At 38.9% G+C, this 23022-nt stretch overlaps 1 long non-coding RNA gene across 1 annotated transcript in view; it reads left to right on the top strand.

The window, feature by feature from the left end:
* Positions 1-23022, top strand: part of LOC145682901 (uncharacterized) — a 955736-nt gene that overhangs the window by 711659 nt on the left and 221055 nt on the right. The window lies entirely within an intron of this gene.

Below are 23022 nucleotides of genomic sequence, written 5' to 3'. Positions count from 1 at the left end.
CTTCGATGTTGACGCTACGCGCCACATCCTGAGTTCTTGTTAACAGCTGGATTCACTTCCGTCACCTGATAAGAGGTGATTTGCTTTTAGTTTTAATGCAGAAGGAAAGGCGGGTGTTGAGGAAGTATCCGCGAACATTGTAAGAATTTGCATCAAACCAAATGATGTTCGATTAAATTTTAAGTTTGAAACAGTACTACTTTTGTTTGTTTATTTGGACAATTTATTTCACTTAAAAGGATAATTACCGTCACGTTCTTATATTTATATCCTAAAGTTCGTGTGCACCATGCACTGTTGTGAAGCAGTGTTTACCACCTATTAGCCAGGGCCGCTTATGGAGGGGGCCAACAAATTTTGAAAGTCTCATGACTTGTAGTTTTAAATCTTGTGACGGGTATAATCATAAGTTTTATTCTGAATAGAATTAAGTTAGTTTATACCAGATTCATTAAAAACAAGTTGACAGAGCTCGAGTGTCCTTAATATGTGTTATGTAAAGTATGAAGGATTCTGTTATTCCAGTATTGATTTTCATTACGACCTGATGTACAAGTAATGATTTTCCTTCAGTGTTTTATTATTATTATTATTATTATTATTATTATTATTATTATTATTACCAGTGATAGCGTGGTTTAATACCATTCTGCGGTATATTATCAGCGTTGTGTGCCTTTTAATCAAATCAAGCCAAGATTTTAACTTGAATGAAGGCAGTTAGACAAGGATGATTGAAAAACACGAGTATAGTGGTGTAGTGGTAGGACAACATCTGGGAAGTTACTATAGCCCACAATTATGTCATTTTTGTAACCGTTACTTTACATAACATGGCGATAGTAATACAATCAAGTTAGTTACAATAAGAGGGTTCTAGCCCATTACCCAATGATGGGAGGACATAAAAAAATGGGGGGGTCGATCTACCCCCAATGTCCTTACGAGATACATATAGTAATCTTAACACTAACCTAAGTTTAGCTTGCCACTATGATACTATCAATTAATTCGATAAATATTATTAATGCCCTTATAATTGAAAACATTATTCTAGAATGAGCATCAGCTTTAATAAGCTTAACTGTTAATACTTGATCATAATTCAACATGAACTGAACATAACTAAAGGTAGTGTAATCTTACTAACTAAGGGTAGCGAAGTATAGTACACAGGTAGCTATTTACATTCTTTTAAAAAAATGAATGGCCGATACATATATAATTGAAAATGCATTATATACAATATGCGCATTATGCTAGTACAGCGCCGTGATTTGCCAATAGATGGGTCCTTGCTAAGAGATTGGCCATTTTTACAGCAGCATAGGGTCACTTGTGTTCACCCAGATGGGTCGCAGGAAAATTTTCACTCATATCTATGCATACGAAGTCCACAGCAGCAGCAGAAAACAACATGTCAGAGACTAAGGCGTATTTCTCCTTATTTCGTTTTCTATTTTATTTTATTTTATTTTTTTTAAATAACCAATATGCTTCCCGCCCAAACTACGCGGAAAAAAAATAAAAAATAATAATCGCTCAAAGAAAAACAAATGGGGAAGGCATTGTGTGGAGTAGCCTATGTAAATATCTGGTGGGGGGAATTAAGCTCCTTTTTTTCACAGGTAGATAACCCGGGCCAAAAGAAAGCGATACGTAAACAACGCGTTTATCGTAAGTAGGCATAAGTTTGTAACGGAGCAACCCAGAACAGGCAATATTGACTTTGCTTTATTTTCCAGGTTAACGCATTCCTAGACACAAAGAGGGAGAGCGGCGAGTTTCTTGAGAGAAAGAAGTAAAATAATCAGGCGTCGGCAACGGATGGATTCCTATAATGTGAATGAGGAGTTTGCAGCTGCAATGACGTATATTTTAAAATCGGATTTGAGTATACATCATACAGTGATCTACGCATGTATGTATGAATGTACGGATTCACTACTAACAATTTCTTTTTTATTTTCAGCTATGGCGAATCTTGTTTTCCTTATATCTTCTCTGTATTTGTCAGCATATTGGGAGTCTTATAGGAGAAGAAGGGTAACTCATTCGTGGCCGGCCATATTCACACAAGAACAAAAAAATCTTGATACCAATATGTTGGCAAAACATTCATTTAGGTATCAACTTGACATAACCTTTTCTGTGACGCGTCTAACTTTTCCTTGGTATTGTAGTTATGGGAGGGCCCTGATTCTAAAGATGACTTAGTTGCTCCTCAAATCAATTGTAGCGCCGCCGACTAAGATGACTGCCTATTATCCATAGTAGGCCATGGTTATCTAATGCCTTTTACAGCATCGAAGGGAGAGGGGGAATGGATCCCAGGAAGTAACTTTTTGTTTCTGACTGTTGAAGAGTATACGAAATAGTCTTTGTTTTTCCACAATTTCACAACGTATACCTTTAGGCTTTATCTATAGCCCTGTATGCACATGTTCCGGTATGCCAGAGGTCTTGCTTAACTACGTGTACTCCACATTTAGGGGTTTATACGATATATGAGGTATTAAACACACTCACTAAATAATATACTTCAAGTTTTTTCTGTTTTTTTTAATTTGTCTAAATGGAGGCGACTAGGTCTCATGAGCGACTTATATGTTACGCTTAACATTCCTCGTCCTCACTATCGCTAGAAACTTCCGGCTCGCGTGAGTTATCTCGGGGGAAATACTTCTTTAACCTTTCAATGGTTACAATCTCAGTGTGGTTAGGTTTCGCTACTAATTCAATTTTACAAGCATTTGTGGGAGAAATACTCCTTAAGTAATACGGTCCCATAAACTTTGGTGTCAACTTAGGAGAAATATCCTTCTTATGTAGATAATCTCTACACAATACTAAGTCACCAACTTTTAGCTTAATAGGTTGTCTAGTGCGATCAACTCGTAATTTAGTCTGCTGCTGTGCATGCGTCATAGCCTGCTGGGCTAACTTACGGATTAACTTTAGTTGTTTCTGATGTTCCTGTATGATCTGATTAACGGCCTGTACGTCATTGTCCGTTTCATCATTTAAGGACTCGACCTGGGGAACAAGTTTCCCTAAATAAAGGTTTTTAGACAAGGATCTGGTTCGATCTGAACTATTAAAAATAGTCAGAGTGATATTTCCATTGTCAGTAAAAACTGGACCTCTGGAGATCAAACAGGAGTGCCAATATCGAATTCCTTTGGACGGTAAGAATTCCCAAATATGCACGTTCCCGGTTGGTGCGGTAATTTCTATGTCATACGAAGCCTTTGACGCACGCGGACATTTGCTGGAAGGTGCACTTTATAGGTAGTGTCCGGATAGATATCAAAAAGTTCGTCGCCTAACCCCAAGGGGTTTGGCACGACCTCTTTCTTACCATGATCCTGAGCAGAACTCTCTCTAGGTCAGAGAGAGTTGCTGGATCATTTACACTTCCTTGCGTTATCAAATGTTTTTCTAATGTTTCTAACGGTCCTCTATTTGATTGGTCCTCTAGAGGCTCATATGGCGCCTGTGAGGCCAGGGGTGGCTTTACACAGTGTTGGTTCTTTTTGCTATATTTTGTTGCATAAAACGCTTTCTTTTTCTTTCTAGGAATAATCTCTGTACTCGAACTTTCTGTAGAATTAGCTACCAAGGTTCCACTAGGGCCTGGTTGAGGGTTGAGGCTGCAAAGCTCCTTTTCCTCTTTTTCTAGGTCAGGCGAATTGGTAAGTTCCAGCTCAGAAGCACTGGAAGATACCTTACTTTTCTTAGTTCTTTTACGTCTTGTCTTTTTATGCCTATTGACTTTTCCATTCGTTTTATTCGTAGGCTCCGAGGGAAATTTTGTAGTTTCCCTGGAACACACGAATACTCGAGAGGTAATTTCTTCCGCAGGGAGTTTTTGTCTCTTATCAGGTACGCTAACAACGGGATTTATGGGATTCCCGGTGACCAATTTTAGAGACGGATCCTTACTCCTAAGTGGGAGGTTCCGTTTCCTATAAGTTGGTTTGTTTCTATGAGGGTGGATAGTGAAAGCCGTTTGTCTAGCATTATCGTTCTGTATTGATTGGGAATCGTTAAACGATCCTTTTCCAACTGATGGTGGGTATCGTTCGTCATGTGTTAAGTCTAAGGTATGAATCACACCTTGATGCCCATATGTACCTTTTGGGATTGTAAACCATAGGTCTTCAACGTGATTCCCGTCTTTATCTGCTAGTTCCAAGTATTTGGAATGAATGGTTGTGACATACTTGTGCAAAAAATCTATCCCTAAAATGACGTCATAGGCGCAAAACTGTGGGTCAACTATAGCTACGTCTAGAAATCTTCGTTTGGTTGTTTTCAAGTGATCCCTGAAACAACACGATATTCTCACCACAGGAATGTAATCTGTGGGCTGAGCACCTACGCCACGAAGCTTTACATAACCCTTCAGTCTTTCAGTTAGTGGAAATCTTGGGGGTAAGAGGGTTTTCGAAGCCAGCGAAATTTCCGAGCCTGTGTCTATAAGACCTTGCGCCCAGCGGTCTCCTATTTTTATCTTGACTGTACAAAGCTGCGCCTGCCCATGGCCAAGGCCATAAGTATTTTGGTGATTGTTCCTATACATTTTGTAACCCGGTTCTGCTACTACTTCGTCTGAGTAACAAGAACTAATCTGTACAAATCCAGGTTGGTGTTGTTCTTTAATGCTTGACCAGTCCAAGCTGTCATTTTCCCATATTACGTCATGGCTAATTCTCTGGCTAACTAATCTTTATGCTGTGTTAAATTTTCTAAGATATTGGAGGCACTGTTCGAGATTATCGCAATCATCCACTTCAAGCATCAGCTTATTTAGGATGTCTGGCAACAAACTCATTCTAAGTTTACTCATCAATTCACTTTCATTAACCCAACCTCGTAAGAATTTCCAGTCCTTTATTAACTTATAAATGAACGCTAAAGTACTTTCATTGGGTTGTTGTTTTCTTGTATCAACGTCGTATTCTAATTTTGCAGTATACTCAATACTAGGGAAAGCCTTTTTAAGTTTTTCCTTCATCTCGTTATAGTTTAAAGGTAAAATATTTGCTAGGTCTACTAAATAGAAGGAGAAAGCTTCCCCTTTCAGACAGTAAGGAAGGTAATTTACTATCTCTAGGGTTGACCATTCGTATATGCTAGCCACTAATTCATATTCTTGCAGGAAAAGTTCCACACACTCATGTCTATTACCAGAGAAGGAGGGAATTTCAACATTTGGATAGATCTTGAATGCTTGTGGTTTAGCACCAATAGTAGAATTTTGATTGTCACCCTCGGGAGGAGGGTTGCTAACTTGGTCTGTCCTAACTGTATCAATTAATTTAGGTTTCTCAAAACTATATGGCATAGATGGCTCGGTTGCCGGACTAGTTTTAATTTCTTGCTCAGATTTTAAATTTATATGAGGCTTATCCTCAGGATCTAATTTTAAAAAGGATGAAAATTTGATTTTTGCTTATCAGAGGTCTTATCGTCACGTGATGAATTGAAACGGGCTCATCTTTCAGATCTAAGGACCTGTCTAACGAAGCCGAGGTGTTGAAATTTTCAGAAACGGACCTATAGTCGGTATCAGTTACGCTTCTATTTTCTAACTCGGAGGTTTGTTCTGAACTATATTCTGATGTATAGGATTTATCCTGTTCGCTAAGTACTGATTTTTCTGTCTTTTCCCCTTCGCTAAACTCTAATTTCTCCACTGGGGTCGTGGGTGTAACTACGCTACTACGTGGCGAGACAAACACTATCTGTAAGGGATCTAACTTTTCCTCTTGTTGGTACTTTTTCATTTCCTTGGTCGCAGGTGATTCACTAGTTTCATTATAGGAACTAAATTTAGAACTAGCACTAGCTGAAGGTTGTAAACCACTATTCTTAACACTATCAGTTTGTTTGTTAGATTCACTTTGGGTTGGAGAGGTTGAGGGATCGTCTCTATTTCCTACCTCATCTAGACAAATTACTGACGCACCAAATTCCGCGTAATCAAAGATTTTACCAATGTTTTCGTTTATTCTACTCTCAGACCAGGAATCCTTGTCTTCTTCTTCTCCAATTTGCTTCTGGTGGTCGGAGCAAACTGAGGGAAAAACGTTATCACTTTTCTTCTCTTCGTGTAACCTCCTCTCAACTGGAGCAGGGGCGACGAGGTCATTTCTCTGGTCAGCGTCCTCTGTGGGAGGGTCTTGGTTCGCTGCTCGGGGAGTAGAAACGGTGCGAGGATCCCAATGGTCATATCGGAGTTCTTCTTCGGAGTTCCACGAAGGTTTTGACTCATCCTCCAGGGATGATGCAGGGGAATTATCCAGGTTGTCGTTTTGTATTTGCGCTATTTCTTCGTTTTGTAATTTCTGTAGTTCATATCCCAACCAATCGTCTTTCAACGATTCACCCCCATCTGAATCTGCACTACTAATATCTCCGTTTGACCACCTAACTTTACTAACTACACTGAGTATGTTATCTATACTGTCCAAATATTGCAGTTACTCTTGGAGGGTAAGGCTATCTTCAAACATGACAGGGTTGCTTTGATTAGTTGTTGTCCGAATAACCTTAAGTTCACGATCTGTGTCAATCCGGATCATTTTAGGAAACTTGTATTCGGTCTGAACACTAACATCTTTCTTTTGGAAAACGTCGGTCTGTATTTCCATATCAAAATTTCCAACTACATTTTCCTCAGGTAATAAATCTTCAAAGGGGGCTGAGGGGTCCGCTTGAAATAAAATACCTAATTTCTCTTCGTCGTCACCCTGGCGACGAACAACTGTGACCTGTAATTTCTTGTTCCGTAGTTGTTTAGTTAAAGGTCGAATTAAGTTTCCTACTGCCGGGGACATTTCTGTTTGTAATGAATGCCTAATCTGGTCTATTAACGCTTCATCGTTAGGCTGTGTCAGAGAGCGCAAATCATTTTCATTATTCTCGTCAGGGCTTTCAATTTTCGTTTCCCTTGGTTCGGTTCCTATATTTGCATAAATTTTCTCTTTATTCGTTGAAGTCTTGGGTTCGAGACCAATATTTTCGTAAGTTGGCTCTTTACTCATTGATATTCGTGATTCAGTATCTAAGTTAGCATACATAGTTCTAGGACCGATCTCAGCATAAACTGTTTCATCACTACTACCAGCATAAAAAGATTGAAAGGTCGGTCTTTGCATTTCTAACGGCGTTGTTGGATCTGACAGTTCGTATTTAATAGGAAAATATAGCGCTACTGGGCTATCAGGTTCTTTTGATACACCAATATCTTTATTCCCTGAACTTAATACTAAGTTACTTAATCTATTTTCCTTATCAGCTAACTTATTATTATCTAAGGGTCTTTGGTTCGAGGGGACATCAGGTATTACACCTCCCGTTGTTTCTATCTCAATTGTTGCTTGAGGGCATTCCTGACCTGCAGTTATTAGCTCTGCTATTTCTAGTTCATCTTTTAAATTTACTTCATTCACTAGAGTTTTTGGATCTACCCCCGGTGAGGTCTCGTCAGTATCTGAATTTACATATATCGTCCTCGGAGCTGGCGTTGGTTTTTCACTTGAACCAGCACTTTGTATTTCTGTATCATTTCTAGTCGGGATAGGGCTAGACGCGGCAAGCGGCGTTAGATCGTAACCACTCGCCGGAGAGTCTGGAGTTTGCGGGCTAGCGGTCGTTGGTTCAAGATATCTGGGCTGACTCCACGTATCTAAGTATCTCGGTAATGGATTCTTTTTCCAACGGCCAATTTCAGGAGGAGAATGCCCATGAACTTTTATTTTATTGCATTCAATACAATAATAATTATTCCACCGATCCAAAATATAACGGTGTTTGCCCGTGGGTGTCTTAGGACAATGGGATTGCCTAAATCTAATAGCTTTTCTTTTATTTTCTGCCCGAAACTTATTTTTGATGAATAATTCTGTTTTGCAAGTCAGTGGCCTCTTAAACCAGGGCAGTGGGTAAACAACCTATTTCCTCTGATATAATAGGAATTTAATCACTGATAGCTACTTCCCTCGGAAATGCTACGTCAAATTTTTAGGTATTAAGATACTTATTATTATTTCGATATCTTTATTTAGCTTCCTTTGAACTTGAATACTCAAATTCCCTTTCTTTATAAATTTGGCTTTACTTTTTAGAACGGGAAACGGAAAGTGACTAGACAGCTGTTTATAACAGATAATGTTTATTTGTTCACTTATGATGAGTTTACTTTTTACTTCTATTCTTTACTTGTTTTCTTTTTTTAACTTCATTTTTTAACTATATTTTTTTCACACAGGGGGATTACGAACATCCAACCATTGGATCATGTACCTGCGTTTTGATTTTTGGTGTTGCATTTGCACAAAGGAGAGTTTTAGGCAGTTATTCCCAGGCAGCCGTCGGGCATGCACCCCTAGTGCAGAGGGGCCCTGCTGGACCAAAAGAATAAGATACCTGTGATCCCCAAGCTTTGCGTGGAAAAGGATTTTAGACACTTATCGCCGGACAGACGAGTCGAACTTTCATCCCGTAAAACGGGCGGTTCTGCTGTCTAGAGATAAACTGCCTGTGATCCTTCCCAAATAAGTGGTAAGGGTATCAGCCACTTATCGCCGGACAAACGAGTCGAACTTTCATCCCGTAAAACGGGAGGTTCTGTTGCCCAGAGATAAAACTGACTGTGACCCTACCAAAGCTAGCAGGAGCATAAGCAGTTTTAGGGTTTTGCAAGTACATGAGACAAAAGCTGAATTCTGTCTTAACACTCGCGTCCCGATTTTTCATTTCCATCACTACACAAGAAAACGTCGTGAGGTAAACTGAGTCTTGCTCTGCGGAACCTAGCAACTATTCCGCTGACTTATAATAACCTAAAGCGAGAAAAGTTGAGAATAGAAAATTTTCGTCACTACTTCACTCCTTGAAAAACGCATTACTTAGAGCAGAAAAATTATACTTGTATATCAGAGTCATAAGCTGAGCACCGCACAGGCCAAGTACGCCACTGAACTTTACTGACTTTAAATAGTACAGATACACCACTTGACTAGTCAAAAGAAAACTTCGCGTACACTGTGCACTTGTATATATTGAAAACTCTTCCATTAAAAAAAATCACTCCCGATTTGCCCTAAAACGCAACTGAGATTTGTGGTTCCCCTATACAGTGAGTGAGCACAAGAGATTTGTTTAGAGATTCAAGAACACACAGTTCGTTACCCGGCGCCTCCACCATAAAACTGTTATATGTTGTTTTCTGTTCTGAGGTTGGCATTTATATTTGTGCACACTTTCTTTTGTGAAATCGTATTTGAGATCACTCCTCTACTCTCCACCCAGTATTACAAAGTTGGTTATGACCCAACACCCTTTTAGCCTCAGTATTGAAACATCTTTGGCCAACTGGTTCGAAGACGATGAGAAAGTGCACTATAAGTCTCGAAAGTGGGGGGAGACTCGTATTTCAGTGGTAGAGCTTGTACTGGAAATCGAAACCCAGGTAACATATGAAGACTGTGAGCTGAATCTAGATAGGGAGGGATAGCTTGACTAAATTAAAGAGACCAATCCATTTTACATTTTATTTATAAGAATAGAAAAAAAAATGAGAATACAGATGAGTTTTACAAATCTCTTACTTGAAATTACAACTTGAAATTCTTACTACATCACGTTTAGGGGCACAACCCTTTCATTACCCGATGGGTGCTAGAAGGTTTTTATGCTAAACCGCGATTTCTTGAAAATAGTGAAATTGAAACTTCGTACATCGCAACTTGCATTGGCCCAAAGGAAAAAGTGTTAATTCTCGAAGAGGGAATTCGGTCTCGAGTTGAAAATAACTTCATATTTGTAACTAAACATTCTCAAGGTGCTCATCCCGAGTTGAGGGGGAACTTAGAAAAAATAATCACATACCTGATTTTATGCAGAGCGGCCGTAACAAGAGGAGACACACTCTCGTAGACGGTAGGCTGCAGAATCACCGGAGTCGGCGAACAGGCCTCGCTTATATAGGCGCTTCGTCCCACGCATTTCTGCCAGTCTGACGTCGCTCGAAAGCTACGTCACGAGCCTCGACGAGCTTGGAGAAACTTTTTCACGCGCATGCTCAATAGTGGCTAAGACGTCTAGTTTTTCCTATGATTTTTCCCTATCACGCCGGGGTTGAAATTTCTATTTTACATTTACTTGTACATCTTTTTTTTTATTTCACGCATAGCTCCAAATACATAATGTTTTCATGTATTTATCGCTTGCGTGGTATTAACTACATTTGCATTCCCGGACCCGGCGCTGTGATCTGAGTAAATCAAAGCCAGGGTCACACCACTATTACATGCGTTTGGGTTGGTGTCAATGAGGCATCAGGTTGCTAATACAATCAGAACCTCAACTGACTCCGTTCTCCCTTTTCTCTCTTTTCCTTGCTGCACACACAATTTGAAAAGCGCGGGCGTCTCGCCCCATAATTTGAGTCCGGCTTAGGACTTCGAGGCATAACTGTGTAACAATATATATCCTCACGGCATTGTCAAGGCTTTATATTGGTATTTTACATCTAAAATTGCAACCGGGTGTTTCTGGGTGCCTTATACGGTTGTCCGATCATCACCCTTATTCTTCGCGCGCACAGTCATTCGAAGAACTGAAAACGTATTCTCTACAGAAACAGTTTCTGGTTGTGAACTCGGAAAGCCTGGTACTTCTGCTTGCCAAGGTCAAAAAGTGGGTGAAAAAAGGATGCGTAGATGTAAAGAGGGTAGTTCGTGGACATTCCGCCTGTAGCGCTACTGTGGCACAACGTATATTGTAACTGTATAACTCTTGTAAACCGTTTGTAGGTCTATTGGCGTATGTAACGACCGAAACTATGTTGTCAGCTCTGACTGCGATAAGGCACTGCTGTGCTGCTTTTGCTTTTCTTTTTTCTCCTTTCTCCTTTGTGAGACGCCAAACATGTTGTTTTTAGTTTTGCACGCGATGAACGGATTCCTGCGGAGCGAAGTATTTAAGAAGTTAACTACATATTCTTGTTTACGATAGAAATATGATAAATACTTTGAATTATAATACGGTTTTAAGTTGGTTAACTGTTAAAAAAATACGAAACTAAAGCTGTAGTTGTAAATGTATATTAGTCGAGGACGTTGCTACTCACAGTATTGATTACAGATTTTCTCATGGAAGAATTTCATTACACTAGAGGCGAAAAGCAGACATCAATTTTGACAGTCCCCCCCCCCTTTTCAGACTCAATCGGAAATGACCTCAATCGTTTCTAAAGAAATGTACTAGTTAAATTTTCGTTTGTGCACAATTAGGGGCACCGCTAGAACGAAAACAAAGTGGGGGAAGGGCTGTCTAAATGGTAGCCCACTTGCAATGTCCTATTCAATCACAAATCGTCGCAATTGTTTGCACATCATTTGTACAGAAATGTGCAGGCCAAAGCTTCGTTTGTGCACAATTAGGGGCGCCGCTAGAACGAAAACAAAGTGGAGCCTGTCTAAATGGTAGCCCCCTGCCATGACCAATTCAATCACAAATCGCCGCAATCGTTTGCACATCGTTTGTACAAAAATGTGCAGCCGAAATTTTCGTTTGTACATAATTAGGGGAAACGCCAGAACGAAAAAATTGTGGAGCTGTCTAAATGTTAGCCCCCCACCATGTCCAATTCAATCACAAATTGTGGCAATCGTTTGTACATCGTTTGTGCAGAAATGTGCGGGTGAAAGCTTCGTTTGTGCACAATTAGGGGCGACGCTAGAACGAAAACAAAGTGGGGCCTGTCTAAATGGTAGGCCCCTGCCATGTCCAATTCAATCACAAATCGACGCAATCGTTTGCACATCGTTTGTACAGAAATGTGCAGGCGAAATTTTCGTTTGTACAAACTTAGGGCAAACGCCAGAACGAAAAAATTGTGGGAGCTGTCTAAATGGTAGCTCCCCACCATGTCCAATTCAATCACGAATTGTGGCAGTCGTTTGTACGTCGTTTGTGCAGAAATGTGCGGGCGAAAGTTTCGTTTGTACACAATTAGGGTCGCCGACAGAACGAAAACAAAGTGGGGTGCTGTGTATATGGTAGCCTCCCACCATGTGCAATTCAATCACAAATTCTCGTAATCGTTTGAACATCGTTTGTACAGAAATGTGAAGGCGAAATTTTCGTTTGTACAAAATTAGGGGAAACGCCAGAACGAAAAAATTGTGGGAGCTGTCTAAATGGTAGCTCCCCACCATGTCCAATTCAATCACAAATAGTCGTAATCGTTTCTACGTCTTTGCACATAAATGTGCAGCTGAAATTTTCGTTTTCACGTAAATGGGGCGCCGCCAAAACGATAACAAACTGCTGGCTGTCTAATTGATAGCCATCCTACCATGTCTAATTCAACCACAAAGTTTCGCACTGGTTTGTACGTCGTTGTACGGAAATTTGCAGGAGAAAGTTTCGTTTGTACACAATTAGGGGCGCGCCAAAACGATAACAAAGTATAGACTGTCTAATTGCTAGCACCTGCCCACGTCCGATTCAAAAGAAAATTACTGATCTGATCAGGGCTTACTAGTGAGGAATAAACAGCCTTCTTCTGTCCAGGAGCTAATACATGCGTTAGCCATTCCTCTTGATGTAATGTTCCACTTTGTTCCTGCTGTCCCATTCGCAGAGGAAACGACAATATTTCGTATAACCAGCTACAAACCCATTAACAGAGAAATTACTTTTAAATCACAGCAAACGATGCACTTGTATTCATACTGAATTCTTTCTAACACTATTTTCATGTTTTCATATGTTTCCTTCATATTAGTTGAATAAGCCAAAGGCACTGAAGGAAATTGTGCAGAAGGACAGTCTTAAAACTAGTTTTCGAAGAGTCAATAAACAATCTCCACTCTGTACTTATATGTGTATGTCCAAGTGTGTCCGTCACAGCACAGACATTATTACAATACACATAAATCATTTTCTTGAGAATAATAGTTCTGAAACTGTAAGAAAGTTTCGAAAAATACACACTTTATTGTCACGATGGAGCAGATTCCAGCCTTTTAGTCTAGAAGCAAGAAGTTCTGTCTGTATCTTGGAGAGTTTTAAATCGCGTACAAGGTCACTTAGTTCACCCTTAGTTGTCACATGGGGGTCCAATGTAGATGTGATTCCTACATAAGTAGGATCATCTTCCTCATTTGGAACTTCAGTAGTTGCATCAAATACGTAATCCTCATTTACCGTAAGATGAGGAGAAGGTACTGTACAGGCAATTCTGCACTGTATGGAAATGGCCTAATTGCTGATGGCAAATTAGGGTACTATACTGTGTGGTTAGATTTACTTGTTGTTTCTTTTCTCTGTGTCATACAAAATTAGCAGTCTGAAGAATGATCTTTTTCCCCCTCCAGATCATCGGTACTGCGAAGTTCATGTCTCGTTCACCATTTGCCCACCCAATCAGACGTTTCGCGCAAGTACAACAAATGTAGTGGGGAGCGAAACACTTATCTTGGTCTCCTACACAGCAACCAAAATATAACTGATAACACTTCCTCACTAGTGGAGTAAAACATCGACATTGCGATTTAAATGCAAGCTCCCCACATACATAACAGAAATTTCCGGTTGATTTACACACTTCCTCGACATCTTGTATTCTGTAAGGTATCACACAAACATACACACATGAATCTACACTCCATCAAATTCCCACAAAATCCCTCTTGAAATTCCCACATACAAAAATCCGACATAGTGTACACATCATTGAAAATATGTGTTATTGGAAGTCCAATGAGGTTTAAACCGTGATATATTGTAATTTTCGTGGAAATTATATGTGTTGAAGACCGACCAGACCCGACCAGTGACTTGAATTAACTGACCCGACCCGTGATCCGACCCGATTGACCCGACCCGACAACCCGACAAGAATAAAACGACCCGACAATCTGACCCGATTGACTCGACCCGACAACCCGACCTTAACTGGCCCGATTGAAACGACCCGAGCTGACCCGAGTTGACCCGAGTGACCCCACCCGAAATGACCCGAGTGACCCGACTCGAGGTGGCCTAACCCGACAACCACCCGAGTGACCTGATCTTACAATCTAACCAGTTTAAGAGAACTAGAACCTTACAAAGCTGCCACCAGGAAAAAAATGCTGGTCAATTCGTATGCATTAACCATTGTTTCGGCTTTTCTATTTGTAGTACAATTATCCTCCTCCTCCTCTTTCTTCTCAATGTTCTCCCATTAATGACAGGCCAGTTTCCTTAAACTAGAAAAGAAGCTTCCATTTTTGCGATTTCCCGCTAATATCTTTCTCGCAACCCAACTTAGTGTACCACCTCCTTATCTATCAATTGCGACCTTCTTACATACTCTCGCTCTCCTGATATCACCCCCTTTACTACATCTCTCAGAATGCAATCCCTTAGCAAGATTGAAACTTGTGATCCGTCCAATTTTTCGCTTCCTTATATCGTCCAACATTGCTCTCATCTCTTGCATCTTTTTCGGCATTTCCTAATTCGTTTTCCACTCTAACCTGCTAACCTTCTCTATTTTCCTCCACATCCCAATTTCCAAGGTTAAAATTTAGGCAATCAACTTCGAAAGTCAAAATAAAATTTGACTGAGTTCTGAAGACAAGTTCTGAAGACTAAAAGAATAAAAGTTCTGAAGACAACATGATTTTCTAATAAGGAAAGTATATAGAACTTCTTTAATTATTTTTTGCTGTGTAATAAACAAAAATTTCATCATATTAATATTCCGATTTTTCTATTTAAAAACCGCGTTGCTGTCTGATAGAATCATAAGGAACTAATTGCACTGAAATATCATTCTGTAAGATATTACCTTTTAATTTTTTCTTGATTAATTTATCTAGAAGATATTTGCAATTTCTGGACAGAGTGTTGACATGTGATGGGAAGTGGGTCCTGTACGAAGCTCCACGGCGCCGTCATCGTTGGTTAGGATCCCATGAAGGGGTTCAAAAACAGCCCAAGCCAGCACTACACCAGAATAAGGATCTCCTATGCATTTTGTGGACTGCTCGCGGCATCGTCCATCGGGAACTGCTACCAGCTGGTGAGAGCATCAATGCAACTGTGTGCTGTCACTCTCTGCATCCAGCACTTCTGAATCGCAAAGGGGTCCTCTTGTTACAAGGCAACGCTAAGCCCCACGTGGTTAAGATGACCCAGGACACCATTCTACGCCTTGGATGGGAAACACTATTGGATCAGACATTCTCCACGAACATTGTACCGTCTGATTATCACCTGTTCCATCCCTTGGACAATCACCTTAGAGAACGCCAGTTGAAATCGCTAGTAGAGATTCAATATGCACTTGATACATTCTACGCTTCACGTTCCATCAAGTTCGTCTGCGATAGAATCCATAGCCTTCCAGAACGTTGGCAGAAGGTTGTTGATGCTGATGGAGACTATTTTTGATATTCCAGGTAAGTCTTAGGTTACATATAAATGTTCGAAGGTGTTGGTGAAAAGACAACGGAACTTTCTTGGTCATTCTTAAAGTAATAATAATAATAATAATAATAATAATAATAATAATAATAATAATAATAATAATAATAATAATAATAATGGGTCCTGCTTAAAGGCAGATTTTTGACCCGAAGGACCATGGGTATTGGTTCAAGCTGGTACCAAGTAAATTTTCTGGTTGACAAACACCGTGTGCATGGGTTTTCTCGGTGTTTTCACATTTCCTCCACTTTCTTCATTCAACCACTTCAATTATTTCCCATCATCTCTGTCTCTCTTAGCGTTGTTGCATAACGTGGAACGTTAACTAGATATTTCCTTTCGTATTTCACTTAATGTGACATTTAACTTTACATAAAAACGCAGAAAGAAAAGAAGTCAGTTGTAATATTTATTACAATTACCATGCTAATTAGTTAATATAGGGGTAAATTAAAATTTTATTACTATTTCAGCTACAATTAGTCACAATTATCATTCATTCACCAACTTCGAATTCACTCCTACAACAAAGCTCCTAATAGTATTTCAAAATAAGTGAAGAATGTGACGACCCGACCCGAGTAACCCGACCCGAGCTGACCCCACTGACCTGACCCGACAACCCGACCCGACCCGACCCTTTTGAGAGTAGTATGAGAGGGGTACAATTTATTTTGTATGGCTTAGCATACTTTATGGCTACCATATTTTTTTTGAAAACAGAAAAAACGGGACATCTTACAAATTAGTAGTTAATATTGCATTTTGTATTAATTTTATCTTTCGAATTTTACTACAGCATCGCACTAATAACACAACTTAAAATAATGTATTAATATAGTCCAAACTTAATCAACAGTGCTAAAAATTATTATAGAAGCTAGAAGCTGTTATACAATATAAACGCAATCAGTGAACATACAATATTTAGGCAAAAATTATATTTTCAAAATTATTACACATACCACCTTACATGCTCTACATGTCTATAAAGAAAAGATCCAGATTTACGAAGTTGTTTCCAAATTTCAATGGACTGATTTATTTTTGTTAATCTGAAATGCGAACTAGAAGAAAGCAATTTGCATAATTGTTTTTCTGCAGCAGAAAAAAAATGTGTTTTCGGGGCTGGTCTGCAACATCACAAGAATTTGTTGCCACCTCGGGGTATAAGTTGATTTTATTATCTTTTCAGAACTTTTGATATGTAATTAATAGAAAAAACAGGACAAGAAGGAAAATTTCTGCACACCGAGACAAATTTTAAGAAACCGGGACGTAGCCTTACATACCTATTTGCATGCGGAGTGTCAGTACGGAGCCACTACGTAGCAGAGTTGAAAGAGAACCTCCTAAATAGGTTGCCAACTCAGGAACACAAAATTACCGGCACACCCTCAAAATTCTCTGGGCAAATGAGAAACTGACGACAATATTGATCGTTATTGTATTTACCAGCAATTGCTACTTCTTTAACATTATCGAAACAGATGAATAATACTGGATATTAATCGTTACGTAGCAATTGTTGATTCATAAATAAAATTTATATAAACTTACACTTCCATGCCAAGAAAATGCTCTCCACATCATGACTGATACCCCACCGGCCTGAGCCACTCCCTCTTGGTTTGCGAGATCCATCACTTTATGCGATCTGCGCCAGACACGATGCCTTCTATTGGCACAGTACAGTTGATAACGTGACTCGTCGGACCATATGACGTTACGTCATGGCAAATACACTCCGGAGTGTCCGATGACGCTGGGTTAACAGTGGCACACGTGTAGGGCGACAGCTCCTATACCTGAGGACACGCACGTTCCGACAGATTGTCCACTGGGAGACTTTTCTAGCACGGCCAGTGTTGGATTGTGCCGTAATTTGTTGCACAGTTGCCAAGCAAATTAAGGCATAATCACCAAGCAAATTAAGGCATTTGTCATACCGTGTGACGATTTTTTGTATTTCAGCGTCATATTCCTCCGCCGCCAGCGTATTGAGATACATAGTCATACCTCGTTTAAGTTATTCATCGCTGTCAAATCTTTTTCCCGCCAGAAAGTCTTTAAGCATCGTAAAGAGATGAAAATCCGAAAGGGCCATGTTCAGGCTATATGGTGGATGGTCGAAGGTTTCCCACTTGAATTGCTGCAGAAGTTGCTGTGTTTTTGCAGCTGCATGGAGCCTGGCATTGTCATGAAGAAGAATGATGCCTGTAGACAACAGACCTCGCCGTCGATTTTGTATTGCCCGCCGTAATTTCTTTATTGTTTCACAATAAGCATTAGCATTAATTGTGTCTCCACGGGATATAAAACCAATGAGCAGTACACCTCGTCGATCCCAGAATATGGTTGCCATGAGTTTCCTGGTGGTTGGAACTGTCTTGAATTTTTTTCGTTTGGTTGGTGAATGAGTGTGATGTCACTCCATGAGCTATCGTTTACTCTCAGGTAATGCATAACAAACCCCCACGTTTCGTCGCCTGTAATGATGCGATTCAGGAAAGAGTCTCCTTCATCGGAATAACGTCCCAGAAACGACAGTGATGCATCCATACGCTTGGTTTTGTGCTCATCTGTGACCATGCTAGGGACCCACCTTGCACAGATTTTTGAATAATGCAGATGGTCTTTGATAATTTCATGAACAATTGTTCGTGACACATTAGGAAAATGTTCAAAGAGTTCATCAATTGTAACGCGCCGATTGTTCCTCACGCGTTCGTCTACTGACCTCAGCAGTTCGTCTGTAATGACAGATGGTCTCCCTGAACGCCCCTCGTCGTGTGTACTCCCCCTCCCCAGGTTGAAGTTGCGACACCAGCGCCGAACAGACGACTTGTCCATCACATTGTCTCCATACACCTCCTTTAATTGGCGATGAATTTCACAAGGTCGAACGTTTCGTGCATTAAGAAATTTAATCACGGCCCTCACTTCACAACTGGCGGGGTTCTTAATTCGTTTAATCATTATAAACGAAACCAGACACAACACAGGCACTGCTAGCGTCACGCAACCTCGCACAGAGCAATCAGACAAGCCACTGACGCGGTCTGACCTTGCCCAGTGGCTCCCCGAGTCGTCAGCGCTTCATGCGGCGCAAACGGGTAACATTTTCCGAATGGCCCTCGTAAAAACGTATATTAAAACTAATCATTATTTTAAAAAAAATAAATAAAATAACAGCCAATACATTAGTGAATCAATATTAGTGTATCCACTAAAAATCAATATATATATATATATATATCAAAGACCTTGAATAGGATTTCCTGTTCATGTTTTCTAAATATTATTTGGATAAGACTCAAGAATGCCGAAGAAGGGCAACACCCGCACGTATGCACATACTTTCCATACTGAACCGTTAGTTCTACAGACCACATATCACTACTGGATAATAATATAAAAAACGATCTCCAAACACTCGTCTGCAGTTTTAAACCTAATGTCTAAAGGTGCGTGGAAGTACCCAACGTTCAGTTGAATTTAAACTAAACAATCAAGTTGGGATAATACTTAATAAGCAATTTACCCTTTTAGGATTTCCACTTTTTGAGGTACTGCTTCCTTACTATTTATCGTATGATCAGGATTCATACCTCTTTTTCTCAGAATTTATTCAGACTAAACGAAAAGTTGTTTGAAAAATCCAGTGCTGGTTAAGGTACTCGTAAAAATATAACGCGTTACAAGTTATTTTACTTTTCATTAACGCGTTACTTGCCCCAAAAAGTAAATGTTACCCTACTTCGAAAATAACGCGTTACATTTAGTTTCGAATCTTTGAATATGTGAAAAGAAATGTTATTACTTCAATTTTCCGTACTACTGCCACTACTACCACTATTCCTGTTCTTCTTCTTCTTCTTCTTCTTCTTCTTATTATTATTATTATTATTATTATTATTATTATTATTATTATTATTATTATTATTATTATTATTTCTTATAACAACATCGTGTATAAACATGAAAGATACGCGGTTTGTATCTGAATGCTAAAAAACTAGTTGATTGCCAACCTTGGTAGTCGTGAAGTATAGGAGTCAAGGACATTGTTCACAAGTTTCTGTATTTGGGTTGAGGGTCTAGGTTAAGTATTCGGGCTCGATCCAAACATTGTTAAAATTTATAGGGCGTTGCCCAATATGTTCAAATCTTCTCGGCCCGGGTTTAGAATTGTCAACGACTCGAGCAGCTCGGCTCACAGCTAATTTACTATCGACCTGAACCGAGAGGTGAACTGAGCCAATAAGAATGCGCACGAGTCGAGACGTGTCTGAAATCTCGACTCGAATTCGTTTCGAGATTCGAGTCGGGACTCACTTTGTAAAATTCGAGACGAGTAGAAACGAACGTATTTCTCGACTCGAATTTTCGAGTCAAGACACGAGTCGAGTCGAGACAGCTCGTAAAAATCTCGACTCGACTCGAATGTCTCGAAAATCTTTCTATATTTTTTAATATTATTTTTAAGAAAGTACTCATTCGGAAACACTCGGCACGAGAATTTCGGAAACTGCAAGACTTGTCGGGTGTTCGAGGAGTCCTGTGGTGAGTGTGTTCAACAAGTGGCGAAACCAAGGGAAAACGACGTCCAAACGTTGACGTGTTGGGCGCCCCCCACCTCATTACTTATGTCGGTTCTTGTAGGCTGAGCAGACTGGTAAAGCAGGACAGGCAGCAAACTGCGTCGGAACTAACATCAGAGTTTAATGCTGAGCTAAGTACAAGTGTGTCTAATCTAGTGTTGTAAAATTTCCTGAAGTCTTAAACCTGTTTGTAACAAACAGCTTTTTTCGATTTATTCCGAAAAAATTGGAAACATTAACAAAAAATAAAAAAAAATGTTTCTATTAGGTTAATTTTACTAGTAATGATATTCTTTTTTTCAAACACGTGAAAAATATAAGTTCAAAAATTTCAATATAGCGAATATTAAAATATAGCACTCGAAAAAAAAACTATTCCAATTATATTAAAATACTACATTTACGCGTATATGTTTCTCCCCACATTAAAGTTTATATATTTGTCTCCAGTCCTTTCGAAATTGAGATATTGAACCTACAAGTGCTAGAAACTTGCCGTTTTCATTGGTCGATTCCAAATTTTATGTAAATTGTCCAGTTCTAATGAATATTTAAAAAAAATATATGGCAATTAGTTCTTTATTAAATTTTTAGGGGTACACTCGAAGTACTGAATTTTTTTAAAAGGAAAGCTTCATACCCTACGAGTTATATATTCCAACGTCACATAGTTTTATATAGGATTGTATATCTCTCAGGTGTGTGTTTCGTGATAATGGCGAAACGATAAGACAACGAAGGATAACCATTTCTAAAGTCTAAGATGAATTTTAATTGTTTGGAGAGTTTTTTTTTTTTAAATCAACTCCGGATATAACTGACATAGTTAATTGTGTGTGTAATTTATTTACTTATTAATTAATGCATGCTAAAAGAAAGAAAACACTGGACATATATGAATTTTAAATTTCAAGTACAAGTCGGCTCAAATGTTGCAAACGGTGTGAGATATTGAAAAAAAAATAGTCGGAAAAAATTCCCCTTTATAATAACCCTTGCCAATTTTTATGAAAGCGTTCTTCAGGGACATGTACAGATATGAGGAATGACAAGGAGTTTCATGCTCATATGTGAATGATGCGCTGTGTAGAAGCGCAGGTTCAGCTAGTTGAAAATTAATAGTGTGCACTTATTTCTGTTATGTCCTTTATTCGTGGATGTGCATTAATTACAGAAGTTACAGTAACATGTATTAATTACAGTTACATACAAGCCTACCAAGATGAAGTGTTCTGTTGCAACAAATAGGTCTCTTGAATAAAACTGAGTTCTCAATATGCTCTGGTCTGGTGAAGTGTCGTTAATTTTAACCAAATTACTTCTTAAGACAAAGAGCAATAGAAACATTTCACTAATACTCATGCACTAAAACATATAATTACTATTATTTAATATTTTAATATAGACACGTATATGAACTTTATGTACAAAGTCCTGTATGTAAACGAATACATGTTTTCTATTGCAACAGATTATCTATTACAATCAAAATGAAAGTGACTATATTCCTAACTTAATAACTCTTGAATCATCAGACTGACCTCGATAAAACTTTCAACATAGATGAGGTTCGGGATGTTTTTTTTTCTTTTTTCATTTTACTTTGAAAGTGCAACTTGAGGGAAGGGGAGAGGGGAAAATGACATATTAGTGTCGAATCCACAATTTTCGGGGTCGCTGAAATGAACAATGACATTTCCTATGCCATTTAAATCAAAATTCAGTCCCATTAGTACTCTGAGGGGGAATTGTGACATGTAAAGATAATTGAAAATTACGTATATTAATGTCGAATTCATAGTTTTGGGGCTCCATAAGTTTATTGGTGACAGTTTTAGTGTCCTTTGTGTCCAAAATGAAACGTATTTTCCCCTGTGCGAAAAACGGGTATTCTGCTAGTCTGTAATAATAACGAACGGACGTTTCACATACTCAACCCTTTAATATATTTCTCGCTGCTCAAATTTACTGACTGGTGCGGTATATATGTGTGTATATGTAAATATGATCATCTTTCTTTTTGAGTTATTCGAGAAATATACAAAGAATAAAGAGGGATTTTACCAGAAATCAGAAAACTAAAAAGTAGAATTAAATCTTGTTGCTTTAAGTATTTTACCGTTAGCGAAATACATTGTATGTACAGTAGGACATCGATAGTCCGAACGTCAAAAATCCGAACGTGGTCCCTAGAAGCTTTTTACATTTTGTCTTAATATAACGCTAGCGATAAACAAACAATAGTGTGTCCGTCGATGTTGTGTGAAGTCAGTGTTTTTACAAAAGTTCATTCATACGTAATTGTTTGTCACACATATTTTTAATTTTTATTTTTTCTTAGGCCTATAAGTTTTAAGTGTGACTTACAGGATCAGTGTAATTTAGTGTACGAAAAAGTTCTTCAGAAACATTAAATGTAAGTAGCCTTTCGTACGGTATTGTGATTACTGTATGTACTGAATAACCACTGTATCGATAGAAGAATATACCGTACAGTATATGTAAGCCTAAATGGCATTTTCTTGGTCATTTTCGAAAATCCGAACTACCTGTGGTCCCAATTAGTTCGGATTTTCGACTTTCTACTGTATATGCCGCAGACATGTTACAGCAAGTAAAATGACTAGCATCAGGCCAAGAAATAGTTTTTTAAATTATATTCTCCTGGTTTTGCCAATATTTCCGGACAAATTCGTTTTCTAATGGATTCAAAATTTCCGGAAATTTTACATAGAACGAGGAAGACATCTCTACGAAATATATGTTTGATTTCCCATATTAACTAAAATGATTTTGGCCCTGATATTTTAACACTTCCCTGCCATCAAGGGGAAACTTCATAAGGTTGCTCAAGATAATTTTAATGGGTCTATACTAATCAAGCTAACTAGGATTAGGGTCTATATTTTAGCTTCTTTTG

Source organism: Thermobia domestica, chromosome 4 (genome assembly GCF_964235325.1).
Source record: "Thermobia domestica chromosome 4, izTheDome1.hap1.1, whole genome shotgun sequence".
NCBI lineage: Eukaryota > Metazoa > Arthropoda > Insecta > Zygentoma > Lepismatidae > Thermobia > Thermobia domestica.
The sequence above is the reverse complement of the archived record's forward strand: the minus strand, read 5'-3'. Positions and strand labels throughout refer to the sequence as shown.